Source organism: Oryx dammah, unplaced genomic scaffold (assembly GCF_014754425.2).
Source record: "Oryx dammah isolate SB20612 unplaced genomic scaffold, SCBI_Odam_1.1 HiC_scaffold_28, whole genome shotgun sequence".
Taxonomy (NCBI): Eukaryota; Metazoa; Chordata; class Mammalia; order Artiodactyla; family Bovidae; genus Oryx; species Oryx dammah.
The window spans coordinates 85,902,170-85,908,654 of NW_024070212.1; the positions used below are offsets into that span (position 1 = coordinate 85,902,170).

Consider the following 6,485-nt stretch of genomic DNA (forward strand, 5'->3'; position numbering starts at 1 on the left):
CATTGCATCATTACTAGCGCAAAGGCAGAGCCTCTGACCCTGGGCTGGCTTTCTCTGGCTACCAGCTAGTAGCATAACCTTGGGCAAGGGAGTTAACCTATACTTGCCTTGCTTTCCTTATCTGTAAATCAGGGCTAATAATTGTTTCTGATTCATGAAATTGTTGGGGAGGTTAAATGGGTTAATACAATAGGCAATGCTAAGCTCTTGAGATGGTTGGATAGCATCACTGACTCAATGAACATAAGTTTGAGCAAACTCCTAGGGAGAGTGGACAGAGTAGCCTTGCATGCTGCAGTCCTTGGGGTCACAAAGAGTCAGACACAGCTTCGTGGTTGAATAACAACAAAGCTCTTGATAACTTAGATTATTACTATTAGGGAGCCCACAGTTTACCCGGACAGGCTCCTCTCCAGCTCCCCTGCCCTGTCATTGAAGTGAGACTCTGAAGGACATTCACCTGTTGGCAATTTCTTTTCTTCTACTTCTTGCAACACCTCTCCAGGCTAAGGGATATTTGGGGGTAACAAATAAAAACAAGCTCCTATATACCATGAAACTTGTGTGTACGTGCATCTCCCTAGTCACTGGCACAACTTAAATCAAAATTACATTAGAATAGCTCTGGCATTAGTAGGAATCTGCTGTTACCCTGGGAAGAGGGGGGACCCAACCCCTTTCTTTATCATCCTAAGAGTATCCCAGGCTTACACAGCCCCACTGTAGATTAAAAGAGACCCAAGAGAAAAATAAATAAGATATATAGTATGTCAGATGGTGAACACGATTAGGAGAAAAGCGGAAACGATGGCTAGGGAGTTGGGAGGATTAAAGGAAAAGTGAGAGTAAACTATATCTTCCAATTATGATGTGCTCTCTGTAAGATAAGCTTAGGTAGGTCAGTGTCAATCCATTTTTGTATTGATAAGCCATAAGCAGACATAGGACCTGAAATGGTGCCCATATCTTTTCCCAGAGTAGCCATTTTCCTTAGCCCACCTGTCCCTTGAAAACAAAGTTCATGTTGCCCCATTGGCCAGGGGTTTGCTTTTCTTTCATTCCCCCAGGTCCTAGGGCTGGTGCTATCTTTGACTGTGCGTCTCACAACTCCAGAAGGTGCCGTCCTCCTAGACTACGATGGCAGCCCTGAACTGGGCACACCCTCACTAGCTCAGTGTTGGATGCAAAGCGCACATGTTTTACAGTCATACAGTTTAGGATGTGAATTATGATTCTCATGATTCATGTGACCTTTTATACATTATAAATTAGCTTGTATGCATAACCTAGCTTCTCGGGGCCTCAGTTTCTTCATCTTCAATAGGGTGAAAATACCCATCTGACAGAGTTGGCTTTGAAGGACTCTAGGGAGTATAGGTGAAAAACCTAGATAAGCACCAGCCAACATCACAGCCCTTCAGGGTTCTGGTTGTCAATTGCCATGTAAGAAATCACCCTAACACTTACTGGCTTAAAGCAGAAAAGACCATTTCTTTGCTTGTGATTCTGTAGTTGAGACAGGGTTCATTAGAAACAGCTCCTGTTTCTCTGTGTGGGATTGGTTGGGGTAGTTTATCTGAGGCTTGAGGATCAAAGACAGCTTCTTTCATATGACTTATACTGCAGTCGGGTGTCTGGACTAGGTGGTGGGTGGTTCCCACTGCCCCTGCACCCCTCCCCCAACCCAGCCCCTCTCTGTAACCTTTCATCTACTACAGCTTCTTCCTTTTTACATGCTGTCCCTCTCCCCTCTCAAGTAAGGTGATCAGACTTCTTAACATGGCATCTCAGAGCTCCCAAGAATGCAAAAATAATCCCACCATGCCTCTAAAGCCCATGCAAAACTAAATCCCAGGCCTGGCACCAGCATAGTGTCACTTCTGCCACATTCTGTTGATGAGAGTAAGACATGAGGTTCAAGGGTGAGTAGACTCTCCTTGTTGATTGGAGAAGCAGCGTGCATAGGCAAGATGGAGGGGACTGTTGCAGGGTCATTGTGTGGATAATCTGTCACACTAAGTGGCTCTTTCTTAATGTTATTGGACTGATATGGGGGAGGAGGGAAAGGGGCTGTAAAATCACATCACCTTTCAGACAAAAAGCAAGCCCTCAGGCCCAGGAGGACTCAGGTCAGCCAGATAGAGTGAACTAAAGAGCCTCTTGATGAAAGTGAAAGAAGAGAGTGGAAAAGTTGGCTTAAAGCTCAACATTCAGAAAATGAAGATCATGGCATCTGGTCCCATCACTTCGTGGCAAATAGATGGGGAAACAGTGGAAACAGTGGCAGACTTTATTTTTCTGGGTTCCAAAATCGCTGCACATGGTGATTGCAGCCATGAAATTAAAAGACGCTTGCTCCTTGGAAGGAAAGTTATGACCAACTTAGACAGTATATTAAAAAGCAGAGACATTACTTTGCCAACAAAGGTCTGTCTAGTCAAGGCTATGGTTTTTCCAGTGGTCGTGTATAGATGTGAGAGTTGGACTATAAAGAAAGCTGAGCACTGAAGAATTGATGCTTTTGAACTGTGTTGTTGGAGAAGACTCTTGAGAGTCCCCTGGACTACAAGGAGATCCAAACAGTCCATCCTAAAGGAGATCAGTCCTGAGTGTTCGTTGGAGGGACTGATGTTGAAGCTGAAACTCCAATACTTTGGCCACCTGATGCAGAGAGCTGATTCATTTGAAAAGACCCTGATGCTGGGAAAGATTGAGGGCAGGAGGAGAAGGGGACGACAGAGGATGAGATAGTTGGATGGCATCGCTGACACAAGGGACATGGGTTTGGGTGGACTCTGGGAGTTGGTGATGGACAGGGAGGCCTGGCATGCTGTGGTTCATGGGATCGCAAAGAATCAGCCACGACTGAGTGATTGAAGTGAAGATAGAGTAATGTCCTTGGATATCTTCTTTGGGATGGGAAGACATTATTTCTGGGCTAAGTGCTACTAGAAAAAAACTGTAAGTTACAAATGTCCAGCACTTTTCTCTAATTCCTTTTTCATTTTCTCTTTCAAACTGTGGGGTCTGGTAGACAAGAACCATGTCACTGATATTTAATTTGGAGAAACTTCTTTATTAGTTGTCTATTATTGCATAGCAAATTATCCCCAAACTGAGTGGTTTCAAGTTGCAACATTTAGTGTCTCACAACTTCTCTAGATCAGGAATCTGGGGATGGTTGGCTGGGTTTTTGGGTTCTGGGTTCTGGGTTCTGGCTAGGGCTCCAGTATTAGCCAATGTTGGAATCACCTCCAGGTTAGACTGGAGCAAGACTCATTTTCAGATTCACTCAGTGGTTATTGTTTATTCAGCTACTGGCTGCCAATGAGACTGAGGGCTCAGTTTCCCCTGGCTGTTGGGGAGAGATGGCCCTTGTTCCTTACCATGTGTGGGCCCCTCCATAGGTAGCTCGCTTCATCAGAGCAAGCAAGCAAGAGAGCCAGGGATAGCGAGTGACTGCCAGCAAGACAGAAGTCACATTTGGAAACAAATGGCTGGAGCAACCATCTATCATTTTTGCTGTACTCTGTTTGTTAGAAGCAGTTGCTAGAGCCTGGCTACAGTCAAATGGAGGGATGACACAGGTGCATGCAGTCCTGGAGGGATTACGGTGGCCACACAAGGGTTCCAACACTCACCCTTCTCCAGCGATTTTAGAGTCTTGGAATTTCACTCTATACCTGGATGTCACACCATCGTGTGTGTGGGCTCTAGTTAGGGTGACTGTGTGTCCCAGTTTTCTGGATTAGGCCCAGGCTAAGTGAGTTGTTTTTTTTTTTTAAAGGTCACTGCTTCCCTGGTGGCTCAGTGGGTAAAGCATCTGCCTATAATGCGGGAGACCTAGGTTCGATCCCTGAGTCAGGAAGATCCCCTGGAGAAGGAAATGGCACCCCACTCCAGTACTCTTGCCTGGAAAATCCCATGGCCTGAGAAGCCTGGTAGGCTACAGTCCATGGGGTCGCAAAGAGTCGGACATGACTGAGTGACTTTCCTTTCCCTTCCCTTCCTTCCAAGCATACAATAACAATGAAAAAACAAAAGTGAAAGTGTTAGTCACTCAGTCATGTCTGACTCTTTGCAGCCATGGAATTCACCAGGCAAGAATACTGGAGTGAGTAGCCATTCCCTTCTCCAGGGAATTTTCCCAACCCAGGCATTGAACCCAGGTCTCCTGCTTTGCAGGAAGATTCTTTTACTGTCTGAGCTATCAGGGAAGACACATAACAATGCTTGAATATATATATTTTTTAAGTCAGTAGAAATTTTTTTCATTTTAAGGCAGATCAACTTTTTCATTCTTGACTGATGCAACAGAAATTTATAGAGTGCTTTTCAGATGCCAGGGTTATAAAGCAGAATAAAAATAACCATCCTTTTCCTTGAAGAGGTCAGATGAGAACAGGCACACTATTAATACCATGTAAAAATGGTATGAGAGGAAAGCCCAAGGTATCCCATAATCAGAGACAGTGATACTGGAGTGTTCTGAAAGATGAATAGGAGTTGGTTGGATGAAGAATACTGCAGTGAGAAACAAGTGGTATATTAAAACAGGACCATTGAATGAGGATTTTTCCCAAAGGTGAGAAGGTAGGAAAACCAGAAGGAAGAGGGTAGGCATGTGGTACTCAGCTAATACCACCCAGACCTTGAGATGAAGAAAGTAAGTAAAGCACTAGTCACTCAGTCGTGTCCGACTCTTTGTGACCCTATGGACTGTAGCCCACCAGCCTCCTCTGTCCATGGAATTCTTGAGGCCAGAATACTGGAGTGGGTTGCCATTTCCTTCTCCAGGGGATCTTCCAGCCGCAAGGATCAAACCCACGTCTCCTGTGTCTCCTGCATTGCAGGCGGGTTCTTTACCTGCTGAACCATCAGGGAAGCCAAGAGGAAAGGAGGCTGCAGTTACCAGAACTTGGTCTCCTTGAGAGAGAAGAATCTTCTGTAAAGGATTCAAGGCAGCTCTCATTAGACATTTTAGGAAAGAGCCAGGGGAATAAATACTCGACATCATTCCTTTCTTTGTCTTCATTCCCTGCCAAACCCATCTGGAAACCAGAGGACCCGAGGACTCTCACTGTGACCCAGATAGATCAGCCTCCAGGGCCGCAGGGCAGAGTGAAAAGGTTGAAAGTGGGCCTGAAAGGACAAACCGAATCTGGCTGATTCAACAGAGTTATACAAACCCATTCCAGAGAAAAAGGTGCTAGTAAATTGAGGAGGGTGTGAAATGTCTGGATACTTTGGTCTGCTGTGAAGAAAGTGAAAATGAAAGTTGCTCAGTTATGTCTACTCTTTGTGACCCCCATGGACTCTGCAGTCCATGGAATTCTCCAGGCCAGAATACTGAAATGGGAAACCTTTCCCTTCTCCAGGGATCTTCCCAACCCAGCGATTGAACCCAGGTCTCCCACATTGCAGGCAGATTCTTTACCAGCTGAGCCACCAGGGAAGCCCAAGAATACTGGAGTGGGCAGCCTATCCCTTCTCCACAGATCTTCTTGACACAGGAATCAAACCAGGGTCTCCTGTATTGCAGGCAGATACTTAACCACCTGTGCCACAAGGGAAGCCCTTACCATATCCTAGGGGATATGGAGGTAAGGAAGAAATAGTCCTGACCTTTAGGAGATTATAATTATGAATGCTTAGGTCACCTAGATCAGGACTGTTCATGATAACTTGCACTCAAATCACCCACCTGGTCTCTTGTTAAAATGCAGATTCTGCCTCTGGTCCTGGAGTCTGTCTAGTGATTCTGCATTCCTAACTTTCTCACAGATGATGTGGATGCTGCTGTCTGTGGACCCATACTTTGAGACAGAGTTTACAGGGTCAGATTCAACACACAGACACACAGACACACAGACACACACACACACACACTCACACACCCTTTTATCAGTACTTGCAGCGATGATAATTTGAAGCAGAGGGAAGCTCTCTTTAGCAATTCCAACTTTAGGAGACAGAAAGCAGAAGGGGAAAACCATATGTCCTAATATTTAACTGAACTGCAGCTTCTAAGGCCTGGCATTCTGCTCCAGAGTCTAAACCTCCGCTTGTTTGGGCTGAGCAGGACATTGTTTTTCTGCCCCTTGGATAAATCCCATTATGAGCTTTGATCAAAGCAAACCTTTCCCTTTGAGGCTTAGGGCACATGTTAATGGCCTTGTTACTTGCATGTATCTGCATATATTTGCAAAGCAATTCAGCTGCTTCTGAGAGGGAGGGGGTGGCATGTGGTTGAGCCTAGAGTTTAAACATCTCTCTAAAGCTTAGTCCTTAGCATCCCAACTTAAAGGAAATGCAGCATCCGAGAGCTGGAGTTTTCAGCTGCTGAGCTGGTTGGGTATTCCCAGCTCCTAGCGCTTCATGGGTGATCTTTGCCTTGGAGAATTTTGCCCCATTTCAGGTCCTGCACTCTCCCTTTCCCATCCACTTTACCTACTGCTGCCCAAGTGTTAAAACACTTGTCTGCA

The 6,485-nt window shown here is 45.4% G+C and overlaps 1 non-coding gene across 1 annotated transcript; it reads left to right on the forward strand.

Annotated features, from left to right (window-relative positions):
- The first annotated feature begins 3,796 nt into the window (after positions 1 to 3,796).
- TRNAY-AUA lies at positions 3,797 to 3,869 on the forward strand. Its single transcript has one exon. It is a non-coding gene; the product is annotated as a tRNA-Tyr (tRNA).
- The last annotated feature ends 2,616 nt before the right edge of the window (positions 3,870 to 6,485 follow it).